Source organism: Lactuca sativa, chromosome 5 (assembly GCF_002870075.4).
Source record: "Lactuca sativa cultivar Salinas chromosome 5, Lsat_Salinas_v11, whole genome shotgun sequence".
Lineage (NCBI taxonomy): Eukaryota > Viridiplantae > Streptophyta > Magnoliopsida > Asterales > Asteraceae > Lactuca > Lactuca sativa.
Window position 1 is genome coordinate 71,224,413 of NC_056627.2, and position 18,242 is coordinate 71,242,654.

The window sequence follows — 18,242 nt, forward strand, 5'->3', positions numbered from 1 at the left end:
AATTATATTATTAATGCAATGGATGATGTTGTTGCTTGTTTACTACTTTACATTGTTGTGATACTGTACATGACGTCCTCCGCCCCAGAACGTTTCCGCTGTTCTTGGTTTTGGGGTGTGACATCACCCTTGATGCTCTCCAACTTCCAGTTCTCCGGTCGCATACCCTCAACTTGAGCATCGCTGATCAAGCTCATAAGCGGAGAATCCACCGCTATCCTCATACACACTGCTGGGGTGGAAGACCCAGCTACCTTGCGGCTCAACGCATCTGCCTCCAAGTTTGCTTTACCAGGGTGGTAAAAGATCTCGCAGTCATAGTCCTTAACTACATCCAGCCACATGCACTGCCTCATGTTCAGGTTCGATTGGTCCATGATGTGTCTCAAACTCTTGTGATACGTATATATGGTACAACGAACCCCATATAAGTAATGTCTCCATATCTTGAGAGCAAACACCACCGCTCCCAGCTCCAGATCATGAGTAAGATATCTCGTCTCATGCGACTTCAGCTGCCGCGACACGTAGGCTATCACTCGTCCTCTTTGGATGAGGACCTCCCTTAAACCGGTGATGGATGCATCACAAAACACCACAAAATCATCCTCTCCCTTCGGGAATGTCAAGACCGGAGCGTCGCACAAACACTGACGGAGAGTCTGAAATGCCCTCTGCTGCTCCGGACCCCACCGGAAATCCACTCCCTTCCTCGTAGACGAGTGAGGGGTACTGCAATCTTATAGAACTCCTGAATAAACCTACGGTAGTATCCTACTAAACCCAAAAAGCTCCTGATGTCCGAAGGAGACCTCGACACCACCCACTGCATGACTGCCTCGATTTTGGTCGGGTCGACCAAAATCCCCTCCTGGTTAACGAGATGTCTGAGCAACTGGATCTCTTGCAACAAAAACTCATACTTCGAGAGCTTGGTATACGGCAAGTCTCGTCATAGAACTCCCAATAACTCCCTGAAGTACTCCTCGTGCTGCTCTCGGGTCTTGGAATAGACCAAGATATCATCTATGAACACAATGACCGAGCAATCAAGCAATGGCCTACATACCCGATTCATCAGCTCCATGAATACTGCAGGCACGTTGGTGAGCCCAAACGAAATCACCTCGAACTCGTAATGACCGTAACGAGTTCGAAACGCGATCTTCTCCACGTCCTCCTCTCTAACCCGGACCCGATGATACCCCGATCTCAAATAAATCTTGGAGAACCAAGATGTGCCCTGCAACTGATCGAAGAGATCATCTATCCTAGGGAGTGGATAACGGTTTTTCACTGTCAGCTTGTTTAGCTCCCTATAATCAATGCACATCCGGTGCGAACCGTCCTTCTTCCTGATGAAAATGATCGGTGCTCCCCATGGAGAATTGCTAGGTCGAATGAACTGCTTGCCCAACAGTTCCTGCAACTGTGAAGATAACTCCTGTGTCTCGGGTGGCGCTAACCGGTATGACGCCTTGGCAATAGGAGCCGCACCCGGTACCAGGTCGATCCATAACTCGACCTGCCTCTCCGATGGTATCCCTGGCAACTCCTCCAGGAACACATCGGCAAACTCCCTAACCACTGGAAACTCTAAAACTGAAATCTGATCCCTAACCCGCGTATCCACCACATACGCTAGGTAACCCGCACACCTGTGCTGAATACACTGCCGAGCCCTGGCAGCTGAACAAAACCCTGATCACACTCGGGTGCCCTCACCATATACAACCAGTTCTCCCCACTTGGGGTTCGAACTACCACTCACTTGCCCTCACAGTCAATCATAACACCGAACCAACTAAGCCAATCCATGCCTACAATGACACACACCTCCCCCATGGGGATCGGAATCAAATCTATCGGAAAGGACACCCCCAAAATCTCCAACTCACACCCTCGGTAGATCGAAGAAGAAAAAACCCCGTGTTCGTTGGCGATAGAGACTCACAACGGACACTCTAACTCGCCTACTGGCACACTGAACTCCCTACTAAACGTCTGAGATACGAAGGACCGACTCGCCCCCGATTTAAATAAAACTAAAGCAGGAAAAGAGTTCACTAAAAACGTACCTCATCACAGGTACAATAGATAAGCATAATACATTATAATAAATGAAATAAAGGAGAGAAACATACCAGCAACCACATCTGGTGCTGCCCTGGCCACCTCTGCGGTTAGCTGGAAGGCACACACCTGAGCCTTCGGAGGTTCTATCTTGACTGGTCTCCCATCTGGTATCCTTAATGTAGCCAGCGCTGGAGCCTGCGTCGGCCTTGCTGCAAGCTGTGGACAGTTGGTCTTCACGTGACCAATCTGATGACAGTGATAGCCTATTCTCATATCCGATCTAACAGATCACTAATCATAGTAACATCCCAATAACCGGGATACAGACCTAACTGGTCATGAACATAACATCATACTATAACCAAGACACTGACCAAACCAGGTCACTAAGCATAAGCATAACACCATCCTAACTACTAGGCCGTAATCAATAAACATATCATGCCACAATCCAAATACAAATATGTTGGGTTTTGAGCAATCTAACACTTCCTAAGTGTGCATGCAACCCTAATAAACCTTGGATCTATGTTTGTCTAAATACATGCAAAATAATAATTTTCCAAGGTTCATAACCTATCTAACATGGCATGGGGAACATTTCAACATAAAAGAGTTAGAAGAGACTACATACCTTTTGATGAGTTTGGTTCTTAAGGAGTTTGAGGGCCAAGCACCAATAGTGTGAATGCCTCAAATGGAATCACAAAACACCACAAACTCTTGGAAAACTTTGAGAGAGTATACACACTTGTATTTTCGGCTATACACAAGCACACACATACTAGTTCACTAGTTACCCCTTTGGGGCCATTTCATGCAACATAAGCATGCTTATATAGTGTACATGATTAGGGTGAAACCCTAATAACCCATGACCTTTCCTTTCCAAGGATCCATGGGTTAAAATCTCCATGGATCATCCATGGACTTCCATCAAAGACTAGCCCATTAACAAATGAGTGTTAGCCCACACCATATAAAACCAATAGCCCATAATCTAATTAGTCTTCCTTTTAATCTCTAAATTAATTCATAATTAATTTAAGACTAATACTAATTAAATAACATGACTTCATATTAATATATTATAACTTATAATATATTAATAAACATATGTGTATAACTCTCATAAAATTATCCATAAATAGTTTGGATGAAATGCAACCCAAATGTACCATGCCGGGTCGGGTCAAGTATATACCAAATAAGTTATGGACTTAGACACCTTATCCAACAGACTCCCACTTGGATAAGTCTAATAACTATATTTGCGTATGTTACTTCAGGAACCAACCAGCAATCGTAGCTCTCGAAAACTCCATTGAACTATGAAGTGCCATTTTAGATAAGTGATCATACAATCCTCTGTTCTCATGATATCAGCCGGACAAATACATGGAACAACGTCGTACTTATTGTCCAGCAGTTTGTTTCCCGATTTTCGATTTTTTTTGACAAAGAACTTAATCGAACACATCAATTTAGTTCTAACCGGCCGGTACATAGGTTACAACAAAATCATCGAGGGGCCCAGATATCGCTTCTATTTCTAGAAGGAACAGATAAACTTCGACTCATATGCTTGTTCTACTACTTGTTGAATTGTACACAAAGGCACGTTTTATAACATCAAGTTACTGATGCGTTTACGTGCAATCAATGCACAACCAACTCATAGGTAACAACTCATATCTCTAGGTTTGAAGATTTATATGATATTACCGTCTCACGATCACTCGAGATAAATTCCATGAAATGATACAAGTGAGCGTGGGTTTAAACCAATACTCATAACTTATGAGCACTCATGAATGTTGTAGCAACCATTGTTATGACTAAACCCATTTAGCCATCTACAAACTCGATTCATGACAGTCTTGATTCATACCTACTTCCAACATTTGAACGACTGTGGAGTATTAAATAACTTAGTCATTCGGAAAGAATAACCTAGCTATTTTGGAAGTCAAAACATGCAAATTGAAACACAATAATAATCAAATCCAATATGGTCTCATAACCCTTTTGAATATAAATAGAACCACCTTTTATTTATCACCATATTGATTACACATTATTCATTGTATAATGTTTCAAACAATCAACTTAAGACTTGAATAAAAAACAACAGTCGTCTCATGCTCCTAGCATGTACACTTTGTTTTTCTAAACAATAGTTATGCCATACTCTAAGTATGCACACTATGTTTGTCTATGATCCTTACATTGTGATGTAGAACAATTGAACATGATTCCATTGATACTCACTTCACAATCCCAAATCCTTATTGTAAATGTGAGAATCCCCGATTCCTATCATTTACCAAAAAGTCTGTTAGATTTTAAACTTTTATGCAATGTTCCTCTTGTAACGATTATGCGCAAAGTCACCAAAACCTTGTCACCAGTCATTACAGAGTATTCCAAAGAAGGTCAACTTCTATGGAACGGAAGTCTCATATTCAAAGTAGATTGCTTTGAACATCCTTCTTGCATTAAGGTTTTCTAATCTTACATAGATTGAATAACTTCCACCTATGGAGACATTTCCATAGTCCCATTTTGATTATCACTTCCGAACAAGAGTTACTTCTTTTCAGAATATGTCAATATGGTCCTTTCCGACAACTTACATCATACTTCCAACTGTCCCTGAGCAACCAATTTTTGGCCAACCTCAGATTTGTCCTCGACAATTGCTTAATCACTTTAGTCATATCCAGTTCTAGACTTTTCCCTTCTCAATGCCTTAAGCATTTGGAAAATTTAGAAAAGATGAATATTATAGCACATGCAATCGATCCTATATCTGAAGCATATGGGACACGATTCATGATGTTTGACATAAAGACATGATACTAGACAAGTCTTTTGCTACAATATATTTTTTTTATTTGCCGTGTTTTCAAAATTTAACTATGAAGAGGGATGTCGTAATCATAATCAAATTTTGAAAACACAATATATATAGAATTTCTTCAAGTTGAACCATTCCAACATAAAATTCATATATATATATATATATATTCTTGACTAAAGATGATTAAAATCTCAATCTAAGGTTTAGAATTGAAATGAAGTATAATTTCCTCTCCCTTAATTATAGCAAAACAACTTTTCAACCCCTGCAACTTCACGAATTGAAACTTTGTTTTCTATAATTAACATTGCTAACTTGCAACACTAAACGTAATAATCATGCTCCCAGTTACATGATGATTATCAGCATAACACTTATGCTCCCACTAGCTCTGACATATTTCCAGAAATATGCTGGACTTCTGAAATTTAGATTCATACACCCTTTCTTAGATATCTCACATGTGTGTCTAAACAATTTCCAAAACTATGAAAAGGGATACCGTAATCATAGTCTCAATTGCTTAGGCATTTTCCATTTCTCACAAGTCCATGTTAGTGTGCCGGTTAACCACACGCGCTCCACTAACGACTTTTGAAAATGCAAATAACACAATTGATATCTACGTAAAATCTACTTAGTGAAAGCGTTTCCTCACCATCATTTTCATGAATCGGAGAGAAACCTTATGACACTTAGATTTTATAGTGCATGAGTTCCTATCCATGTGAATTTGTCAAAACCATAATCACAAGATAAGGTTAGTGACAAATTCAGCCTTACATGGATTAAACTTGTTCAATCTTAGTTTCTTGTCACCTTAGTAGCACAAGGCCCACCAATGCTTCCAAGTTGAGCTCTGATAACTCACATGCAAATTCAAATTATTTGAAGTAGGTACATAAATAAGAATTATGTCAACACGATAGGTTGCAAACCTTAAGTTGTGTGCTAGTGATAAATTACAGGTTTTACTCTTGATTAAATCTTGAAACTCTTTCAGGATCTTTAAGGCTCCCACTGTCCCCTTGACATATAAGTTTCCCAGTCAAGAACCATTCCTTGACAAAACAAACATTCAAGGGATAGTGCGGATTCTTATCAAGACTAACACTTCACACAATTGGTCCTAGTTGGTCTTTGTCTCATCCAAGACATCACAACTTACCAATCTCAAATGTACAAGGGTAGAAAACATTTTACTCTTACATTTGACTAGTGTTAATAAATCTTCCTTTATGTCACTCAAAGTTACAATCTTTGAGTATGACTCTAAGAATTGTTTTGGAACGAAGTATGACTCATCTTCTTGATTTTAACCAATCCAACAATTCATGACCTCTCTTCTTAGCCATAACAATGCACTAAGATGCCCTTAGAGTATGAATTTGTGATATGGTTTCATAATCATTAAGAGGATCATGAAATACGATACTAAAGTACTCTCCCATCCTTTCAGATTTGAGAAACTTTTATCTTTCTGCCTAATTTCATTCTTCTCATTTGTTTTGTCATACATTGTAACCTATCCCTGTTACAGAATTATACTTAACCTCATAAGTATAATCATATTTACTAATCTTTAGTAGATCATGACAAATTAATCTTTGTGGTGGACCTTGACCAGCGCACACCCAGTGTACCTAATTCCTTAGTCCTTCAACTGACTCACATATACATGTGATCAAAGAATTAGTCTTAATTTTCAAAGATGAAAAATTCTCATTCATCATACAATACAACTTGTATGATTCCAAGTTTCTGTCCAATTGAAACTTGGGTGGTGAAAAACTTTCTTCATTTGGTAAATTCAGACACTACCACAAATGAAAGAATCAAATCCATTTTCCAATATTGCTATTACTAGAAACATATAAGCAACAATTTTCCACAGATGCCATTGTAAGGATATTTTTAAAATAAATAAAATTAAAACCCTTTTTTTCTTTTATTTTAAAACTTTGCGGAAAAACTTATCCTTACAATCCACATGAAAACTTTGTTGTTATCTATTCATAAGCAATATATTATAACTCTTAAGCAACAGCTCAAAATTCTGATTACCGAAGCATGCGATCGAAACCCACCTTCGCAATCAGAATCAACATATACTTACTTTAAGCTTCCTATCTTTTCTTTGATTCTTAAAAACATCAGCATGTGACCCATTCACATTATGTAATAAGAATCTTCAAATAGGAACTTAATAGAGTTAGACAGTGGACTTTACCTGAAGTAGAGTCAAACCTCTTGACTTGATCAACCTTATGACCTTTCAGGTGAATAGGGCAGCTTCGCAACCAATGCCCCTTCCTTTGGCAACAAAACACATGGACCCTTTGGTAATGGCACATGAGAGTATCTCAGAATTTGCTTTTCTCTTTACTATTTGGTCAACCGAGTTGACTATAGCCGATCCCTTTCCCTTGGGGAGAGAAATCTTTTTCTAGATATCCAATGCTACCATTGTCAATGTCCATTTAAGACTTGGGAAGTTGTTCTTTTAATCAAATTTGCTTTACTGGTGTTCCGAATCATTGCTGATTCCACAACACCAAACAAAAAGATAACATCATCAAGGGTCATGTCATAGTCCATCTCATAGTAGTCCCAAAGAGACTCACTATGTTACTAAGAAAGTGATTGAACATCCAACTTTCATGAGACTTTGACACCCAACTCTCCCGGCTTGTCAATATGTGACTTTATCTCTAAGATGTGAGCACACATAGACTATGCTTGCCAATAGGTATTGAGTGACTTTAAACTTTTCAAGAACTTGTGGGTGAGGGAGAATAATTGGAGGAGGTGGAGGAAGTGAAGCATGATGTTGAGGGACACCATCTTCAAGAGATTTGGGAAGATCATAGTTGTCTGAACCAGACATCTATAATGGGAGAAAATCAAGTTAGTTGATTCAAAGCCCTTAATATAACACCCAATATGAGATATTAAGGCTACGACCCAACACAATATTTTATAATCTGGAAGAGGGACGCCGTAATCCAAGCTATAAAATATTTGAAGGTAGGCGAATGACGATTCACCAATTTCCACCATGAAAAACGAAATAATTTATTTGGTTTTAATTGGATTTGAAATTCCTAGATCTTTTGAGATTCATTGAACTTTTCAATGGCATGTTTCAATCTCGAGTGTGCCCTCTCAAATTTTGTGACTGGGATGCCGAGGATCACAAAACAAGGTGTGAATAACCATACCAATTCACTTGGTACCCTTAATATTATCACCTAATCAATGTGCCGGTTAACCACACACGCTCCATTGATCTATGACAAAAATTAAGTCACCCTTCGTGATCCTTACTAGTCCAAGTTAGTGTGCCGGTTAACCACACACGCTCCACCAACGACTTGGTAAGGTACAAAGTGTGAATTCCATGGGCTAGCACCAAATTCACATTTTTCCTAAAGTAACTAAGATTGGGAATTAAATAAAGAATATTTAGTTACTTTATAATAATTATTATACTTTTAATGAGAATTTAAAGTCATTGTCCTACCCGTTCGGCTAACGACCCTCCACCGATCAAGCAAGTGGTGGGTGAGAGTGGACACCCATTAAGTCGCCATTTTATAGGAAACAACCTTATACCCACCTTATAGACCGGCTTCGTGAATGAGGCCTACTAACGGTAAAACGACTTGTTCTTATACATATATATAATAATTAACCATTAATGTTATAAATAGTATAAGTGTTGAATTTTAACTTTTAAAATTCTAAGTGTTGGAATTAAAGTTTATTAAAGTGTGTGAAACTTTTCCAAATTCCAAAACTTGAGGGCAAGTTTTGAAACTATTCAAAACTAATTAATTCTATGATTTATGTGTTTAAAGTAGTTTTAGTCCAAAAACTCTTCAAGTTCCATAACTTGAGGACAAGTTATGGAAGACTTTAAACTAATAAAAGAATTACTTTTCTTTATTTTATAACTTATGGAATTAATTAAGGTTACACTTTATTTATATATTTATTTATATATTTCAACATAAAAGAGTTAGAAGAGATTACATACCTTTTGATGAGTTTGGTTCTTAAGGAGTTTGAGGGCCAAGCACCAATAGTGTGAATGCCTCAAATGGAATCACAAAACACCACAAACTCTTGGAAAACTTTGAGAGAGTATACACACTTGTATTTTCGGCCATACACAAGCACACACATACTAGTTCACTAGTTACCCCTTTGGGGCCATTTCATGCAACATAAGCATGCTTATACAGTGTACATGATTAGGGTGAAACCCTAATAACCCATGACCTTTCATTTCCAAGGATCCATGGGTTAAAAGCTCCATGGATCATCCATGGACTTCCATCCAAGCCTAGCCCATCAACAAATGAGTGTTAGCCCACACCTTATAAAACCAATAGCCCATAATGTAATTAGTCTTCCTTTTAATATCTAAATTAATTCATAATTAATTTAAGACTAATACTAATTAAATAACATGACTTCATATTAATATATTATAACTTATAATATATTAATAAACATATGTGTATAACTCTCATAAAATTATCCATAAATAGTTTGGATGAAATGCAACCCAAATGGACCATGCCGGGTCGGGTCAAGTATATACCAAATAAGTTATGGACTTAGACACCTTATCCAACAGAATATATAAAGGGCCGACCTTGGTGACTTAGACCCATTGGTATAATGAGGATAACTCACCTCGTATTGTCGACTCGAACATAAAATCAAGCTCTTGGATTGCCGGTACCACTCTACCACCTAAATACACCATAGAAACATGCTTGTAAATTTCCAATTTCCCGAAATGTCCCAGAAGTCCAAAAGTCAACCCTTGGTCTAGATCCAAGTCAATTGCCAAAGTCAAAAGTCCATCTTCACTTCAGCTCGTCGAGTACAACCAGCCACTCGCCAAGTTCCTTGCATGCTCACCAACTCGCCGAGTCACTTGAGTGACTCATCGAGTTCCTAGTGTCAGTGGCCGTAACTCCTCGGCCAACTCGGCGAGTTTTCCCCTCACAACTCACCGCGTTCATACATGACCAATGGTTGGGAAAAACGCTATCCGACTCGTCGAGTCATCGACTGACTCGCCGAGCCCAAGGAAATCTTCATCAGACTCGTCGAGTCATTCATCCGACTCGCTGAGTCCATTCAGTCCTTCATCTATACAGGGGCTTTATAAGCCATGCTAAGGTTCCATATTATAGATCCAGTCCCCCAAGGCATGTTTATCACGTAAAGTTGCAAACTTTACGTGCATGCAAGGCCCTAAAGTCTTAAAATGACAAAATAAGCTTGCAATGGAGGTTTTGCACTTAAGGAGAGTCTCATCTTTGCAAAAGTTGGAAGCTTTATGGACCTAAATACCCAAGAGAGTTCAGATCTGAAGTTACAACTTCATATCTTAGGTTATACACAAGCAAAGCTTCCAAACATACTAGGAAAGCCCTAAAATCCACCCAAAAGAGATCTAGAATGAAATAAGCCAAGGTAACAACCTAATACCTTCAAAAAGGGTGCCAACTGTAGTAGATCTCCGCTTCCCACGAGTTTCCTCGCTTCAATTTACTTGTTCCCCAAATGATTCTTCACCAAGATTCCTCTTCTAAGCTTCAACACACCAAAGAAACACACACACACACAATTTAGGGTTTAAGGAAGCCAAGAAGCTATAAAAGGGAGGCTGGGGGAGGCCAATGATCCTTTAAATAGGGTGCAATACCCCAAAATTTAGGGTTTCATCTGCCAGCTCCTACTCGTTGTGTCCCCTCTTGGACTCGGCGAGTAGGTCACTAAATCACGCGGTCCAACCCGCTGCTACACGACGAGTAGGGCGACCAACTCGTCAAGTAGACCTTGAAAACAAGAAAATTCTTATAAAATCAATACCTAAGAATCGGGGTGTTACACATAAGACAAGGTTTAGGGCAAAACCAAATTCGTATTTAGGTTTCTTTCATGGACTGGACTTCACTTTTCTAAATTTCTTGTCCTCTGGTAGCACAAGGGTCTAACCAATGCTTCCATGTTGTTAGCAGCTCACCCATATTGATCAATGTACTTTCATTGACCAATGCACTTTTTGATTTTATAGTTAAATAAAATCATAAAACTCATAAGATTTCCCAACTCAATTAGAAGTGAACAAAAATAAGAATATGTTAACCAAACATCATCGGTTATCAACCTCACGTCGCGTGGTAGTGATAACTAAAAGGTTTATTATCAATTGACTCTTGAAACTCTCAAGATCAATACGACTCCCACTGACTTCTTGATATATTAGTTTTCTCAAGAAGCATTCATTGACGAGCTAAAAGAAATATTCAAAAGTTTGTGTGGATGCTTGACAAGAAAACACTTCTTATAATTTGTCTCAGTTTATCTTTTGTTTCTTGATTAATGAAAACATAACAACACCAATTATGTATGTGCTAGAGTTAGAAAACATTTCACTCAACATATTTCGAGGTGTTTTCAACTTTCTTAGTTTGAAAAGAGTTTCAAGATATGATTCATAGTTATTAGAGAATGGCTCTACAACTTGATTTGGAATGAAGTATGACTCATCTCTTGATCGAACTATATCCAACAATATCCGTTTCCTCGTCTTATTCATACAATTGCACTAAGATATTTTTCTCGGATCAATTGTGATATAAATCCACAATTACTAAGATGATCATAAAACATGATACTAGAGTACTCTCCTTTCCTTTCAGATTGGATAAACTTTTATCTTTTTGCCTAATAGATTCTTCTTGTTCATTCTTTAAATTCTTTCAAAGTATCAGAACTATGCTTAATCCCATAAATACAATCATATTTACTGAAGCATCAGTAAATCACAACGAATAGAGTTATCATCCTTTGTGGTGCCTCTGAATGGTCCATATCTACATGTACTAGATTCATTAGCTCTTCACTCGACTCACATAAGCATCTGATCAATGAATTAGTTATAATTTTCCAATGAACAAGATTCTCATATACTATATAATGGGACTTGTACAACACCAAGTATTTGTCCAGCTGGTGATGAGAATTCTCTTTACTTGGTCAATTATGACAATACAACATGTGATATCATAAGAATCAAATCCACAATTAATATTGCTAATGTTAGAAACATAACCAACACTTTCATAAATTTCATTGCAATGAAATATAAACAAAGGCAACTAGATAAACCAAAATTTCACTTTATTGAAAATAAACGAAATTTGGAACTTGTCCTTACAATGCATAAATTGAAAACCATGTTTGTAGACATATTCGAATAGTAATCTATTAAATTATCCCAACTCCTTAATAGTAGCTCCAAATTTTAATCTTCGAACCATGTGACCGAAGTCCATTTCTCATGATCAGATTTAGCTCACCTTGCTCAAGCTTCCTTCTTTCTCTTAGCGCCTTTTAATACCATCAAAATGTTATCATCACATAATGTATTAAGAGTCTATAAATAGGAATTTATAAAGCATTGGAGTTAGATAATAGATGGAATCTTTAGGGTTAAAACATGGAACGATTCCACAACAAGCCTTTCTCTTTACCATACGACCAAAACTTTTGATCTTGGACAACCCATTTCCATTAGGAAGAGAAATCGTTTCTAGACCATCATTGTCACCATTGTCAATATCCATGGAAACTTTGGAAATAGACCCAATAAGCATCTCTTCTTTAGATATGCTCTCAATTATTTCTGCTTCAGCAACAATCAACATTTGGGTTAGATCAAATAGGGTCATGTCGATATTCCTCAATATAAAGTTCTTAATGAACTAATCATATGACTTTGGAAGCAAGAGTAGAACCAAGTCAATGTCTTGCTCCTTCGGAAAACGACACTGAATCTATCCAACTTGTGAATGTGCGATTTTATTTACTATACATTCATACAAAGTTTCTATCTTTATGTTTACATACCAATAGGGATTCGGTAGTCTCATATCTTTCAGCTTAAGGAAACACGTGATGTTGGGAGATTTACATGAGGAGGAGGTGGAAGAGTTGAAGAATAATGATGTCCAGTTCCACTAATTCGCAAAGAAGGGAAAACATTTTCACCTTTATCAGAATTTGGATCATCTTCAGAAGGAAAACGAAAACCATTCCCAAAAGAACGAAGAAGATCATTTCTATCTTCATAAGACGTATAAAATTAGGAGAAAAGAGAATTCGAGTTAGTTGATTTAACCTTAATCATTAACCCAAAATTTAAATTAAGGCTATGATCTATATTTTCGATTCGAACTTCGAAGAGGGATGTCGCAATCAATTCAAATCTATTTTAGTAAGTAAGGATTTTACCAATTCCAATCTTATGAAACTCCTAGACCTTTCAGATTCCTTGAATCTTATCAATGACATGTTTAATCTCAGATTATGATCTTCTATTTGTGACTAGGATGCCGAGGATCATAAACAAGATGTGAATCACCATACAAATATGCTTGGCACTCTCGATGTCATTTATCTTCTCCAATTAATGTTCCTGTTAATGACACCCACTCCATTAACAATGATAATTTTTGAGATGCTCATTATTACTCTTTCTAGTAACTATTAGTGTGTCTGTTAACCACACACCCTCCACTAACTACATATAAAGCATAACGTGTAATTTTATGGATTAACATACTTTTCAGATTTTTCCTAAAGTAACTAAGAGTAGGATTTTTTAAATATTTTAGCTACTTTATATCATTCATGAGATTATGTCCTATCAAATCTGTTTGGCTAACGACTCTCCACCATATAAGAGAGCGGTGGGTAAGAGTGGATACCCAATGACGGTCATTTTATAGGCTGCTTCCTTAAATTACCCGTATAGTATGGTTTTGTGAATGAGGCGTACTAGCAGTTTGACTAACTTGTCTTACAATATAAAATATCACCCCTTTAATTAAATATAGTATAAGGTGTATTTTAAAACTTTTCTAAAATACTAGGTTTAAATTTAAATTTTCGAAATTAATATATAAAATTAATTCAATTTAACAATAAACCAATTTTGATTTAATTTTCATCTTTCAATTAAACAATTAATTAAATTAATTAAATAATTATTTACAATTAAACAATTAATAAAAATAATTCAAATTTAATCCTAATCCTATGCCTTCTAATTTTCGAAAATAGGCTAGGGTTTATTAGGTTTTAATTGTTCAAATTTTAAGACTTTTAAAATAACAAATAAGGAAACAAGGTAAACCCTAAAAGGGACGCCTCAATTTTCGAAAATGGAAAAAGGAGGCTAGGGTTTCTAAACCATTGCAAAAATAAAAAAAAATATGAGAGTGGAGGCTAGGGTTTAAAGAACCCTAGTAAATTTCAAAAATTGTCTCCTTAGGGTTTAGTTTCTATAAACACTAATTTTAATCTTTTCAACTTTATGCAAGATCAATAAGAGCAATGGTTGTGATACCACTAATGGGTTTATAGGTTATAAAAATCTTATTTTGGCAGGAAAACTTAAACCCTAAGTACACATGCAACCTAAAGGGTTTATGTTCTCACTATGATTTGCAACAAACAATTGAATATCAAGAACCCTTAAAAACACATACATTTTGTTTATTATAGCAAATAAACTAGTATTCCTTCTATATTGATCTTTAGAAAGCAAGAACCATAAGTGTCGTGCCTCTAATGGCTCACACCCAAACCATAGCAATTGGAACTAAAGAGGAGAGATAAGGAGAAGGAATAATTTTGGATATAAGACTCTTAGAATGACGATTTTCAAAATTTTAAACCCCTAGGAGTTTATAGAGGTGTTAGGAAGGTTGTATATAAGGCAGGTTCCTTTTTGATAACCCTTACCCCTATTGTTGCCTTCCTAATGCATTCTAAGCTTCCATTTTGATAACCCCTCTAGAACCCCCCACCCTTGGGAGGTTATAGAATTGGTCAATATTTAACTTTTGAACATTGTCATCTTTGTTTCTTCTACTTTTAATTAATCCAATTAACCCCAAAACCAATTCCAATTAGTTTATGATTAATCTAATGTATGATTAATCCTTAATTAAAGAATACTATTTCTAACTAATATATTATTCTCATAATATATTAATAAGTCATTTATTTTAATTTCTAATTAATTTATTAACCATATAATAAATTAGTAAACCACTCTTTCTTTCTCTCTCTCTCTCTCTCTCTCTCTCTCTCTCTCTCCCTCTCACTCTTTCTCTCAGTCTCTCTCTCTCTCTCTCTCTCTCTCTCTCTTTCTCTCTCTGCAAAAGGCATTCCAGTCAATTACTAGGTTTGTGGGCAACCCAAAAGGACTCTACTAATAATTTAAGATTTTACTAATTTAGTTATTGCCTCAGACACCTAATCGATTCAATTTCTAAACACCCCTTGTCTACCATTTCCCCTCCTTCCTTCTCGAAATCATCGAAGCTTAACCCTAACGGCTTGGGTTGTGTTTATAACGAGAATGAAAGGCTTAATAGCCTTATGTTTTGTCTTGTAACCGAGACGGGGTTACTTATTCACCGCATCAGAACAACCTTTTGAACTGATGTCATGGGCTGCATAAATGTTTTCCACACCATGGAACTTTCCATGTCGTTGTACTTTTTCTCAATGGAATCCTACGTTGGCTATCGTGCCACGATACCCTTCTTTCTGTACTGCGGGGCAAAGTACATTTACCTTTCTCTTACAGAAAAAACTATGTATGAACCCTTTCTTCAGTCGATGTTCCGTAAACATCTATCAACCATGCCGTGGTGACTGCTTCACAACAATCCCCTTGGCTAATTCCATTCCAGCGTTGTGACATTTTTTTCTCAACTTCTGACCTTCATATCTTTTTTGTTTCTTACCCGCTTTCTTTGATATTTATATCCATGCAAAGGTGGGAATATAATCTACAAATATGTTAAGTCATATCTTACTGAATTAATACGAGTTTTAATCTATTAAGTCACAAACTTGGTCTAAAAGGCATAAGATACCCATTTTATCGTTTTGACCAATAATGCATCTTCTCATCCATTATTTCTCTTGAATTTACTTATTTAATCTCATCTTAGTGACTTAAAATCTTATTGTCCATTTTCATGAAGTTACCACTTCATACTCTTATCTTTTTTCTCCTAAATGTCCAAATTGCCCTTTTGGTTCATATTTGACTAAAAGTCAACTTACTCTAAATTTTAGGTTCTTACAGAGGGTCTATCATGATCATTCAAACTTTGACCACTTACCCGAAAGGGTTTATCATGGTTAAACATGCTAATCCTTGTCCACCCTATCCGTGGACAACTTAACACATAACATCAATGTAAAACATGATCTAAACCTAACGGGTTTAGCCCACATAAGTCGTATACATGTTTTTTCACGATATGTCATAATACAACATAGGCATTGGAATAATAAGCTCATGGTACAACATCTTTCTTGCTATCATCCCTCCTAACACTCGTCAACTAGAAAACCCATCTCGTTAACAGGAAAAGCCAAGGACCAACAGGGGTCCCATCTATATTTCTTAACATCCATCCACTCATATTTATAAAATTATTATGGTTTGACCATTGTCTTTGTTATTAAATCCCGAACTAGGACATGTGAAATAAAAATCTTTAACGAACACAAATCATAAGAGCACACACAAGTCAACTTAGATCCACTATCCCAAATACTTGATAGGCACCCGATGCTTATCCTTTAGAGGCTACAACTTTCTTATGATTAAAACAATAATGGATGGAAAATTCTAATCGTCACCCCATATCTTCTTACCCATGTCATAGACCAAAGTGCAATCTGGCATCAAAATACGAATGCTATGGGCAACCATAGTCTTATATTAACCACAACTACACAACCGTCAAACACAATGCCACTTTATAAAGAATATAACTTAGTTCTTGGAAACTTGGATAATCTTCATTAGGTGTTTGGATGGTTTCTTGAATCCCCAAGACTTTATTAGACAAGAACAGGCAGGGGAACTCTCCATACAATCCTCGACTCAAGTCTAACCAACTATCCTTATGCACCATGTATACATGTTATCCCATAACTGAACTTTACGAAACACAAGGCCACATATGAAGAATCGGCGAAATGCTTCTCTTTGATAATTGAAATTCTATCATCACATGGCAAAAATAAAAAAGTTTTTGATAATCACTGAAACCAACCAAACTAACATGAGTCGAGCAGTCTCAATCCATAATCCTCACAAATATTGGTAGAGTACTAGTTAATTCCAACTGCAACACCACCTACCCTTATATTCAGAATAATATTGTCCTTGCACACTAATCTACCAATACACTTGCAATGATACCTTATTAGAACATAATACGAAGAAAGCGTATATACTCGTGTTTGAAACTGATCTGCAATTATAAATTGTTGACAATAGATACCCGATCTACTTGATGTGCTAACCATACTCTCAATATATGTGACAATTATCAATTTCTGGACAAGTCAAAGTCAAATAAAGTCAACAAGTCAAACTAGTCAACTCAATTAACCTTTGTGTACTAGGGCTTGTGTTAGGTAATTTCTATACAACTCGCTATGCTAATGAGAAATCATCAATCGAAAAGTTTGTACATCTAGATTCCCTTAACCTAAGACTATGGTAAGTAACGAACCAAACCGATAAAACAATGTTGCATACTCATCGGGAGTGTGTAAGGTCCTTGAACATGGCTTAATGGGACTTACGGACCTTGCGTTGCGGAGCCAAACACTCACAAATGTCACACACGAAACCTCTCTCAATCGTTTTCACTCTATCTCTCTTTATCTAGAATCTCTCTCTATATGAGAAATCTCTCCAAGAATGAGGAATCTCTCCCAAATATCTCTCCATATGAGAAATCTCCCCAAGTAAGTGAAATCTCTCCCAAATCTCTCCACGTATGTCAAATCTCTCCCAAATCTCTCTAAGAATGAGGAACCTCTCCTAAATCTCTCTCTATATGAGAAATCTCCCCAAGTATGTGAAATCTCTCCCAAATCTCTCCACGTTTGTCAAATTTCTCCCAAATCTCTCTTTGTATGAGAAATCTCTCCAAGAATATGAAATCTCACCCAAATCTCTCTCAAAAGTTCCTTCAACTTTTTGTAGTCTTTCGGGCCATCCCGACCCTTAACTAGGTCAAAAACCGCTTAAAACGGGGTAAAAACGGATAAAATAGACTTAAGGACCCGAAACCCCTCTTAAGGACTCGAAACCCATCTTAGGAACCGAACTTGTCAGAAGCGAACTTCTCAGAAGCAAAGGTGTCAGAAGCGAAGGCATCAGAAG